The sequence below is a fragment of the Artemia franciscana genome, chromosome 6 (genome assembly GCF_032884065.1).
Source record: "Artemia franciscana chromosome 6, ASM3288406v1, whole genome shotgun sequence".
Taxonomy (NCBI): domain Eukaryota; kingdom Metazoa; phylum Arthropoda; class Branchiopoda; order Anostraca; family Artemiidae; genus Artemia; species Artemia franciscana.
The window spans coordinates 37,423,575-37,423,802 of NC_088868.1; positions in this window are offsets into that span (position 1 = coordinate 37,423,575).

The window sequence follows — 228 nt, forward strand, 5'->3', positions numbered from 1 at the left end:
GCTTATTTTTCCAACCAAGTTTCATCCCAATCCTTCCAATCTAAGGGTTTCCCATCATTTTAGGTCTCCCCACCTCAAACTTCCCCCAATGTCACCAGATCCGGTCAGGATTTAAAATAAGAGCTTTGAGCCACGATATCCTTCTAAAAATCAAATTTCATGGAGATCCAATCACCCATTCGTAAGTTAAAAATACCTCATTTTTTCTAATTTTTCAGAATTAACCCC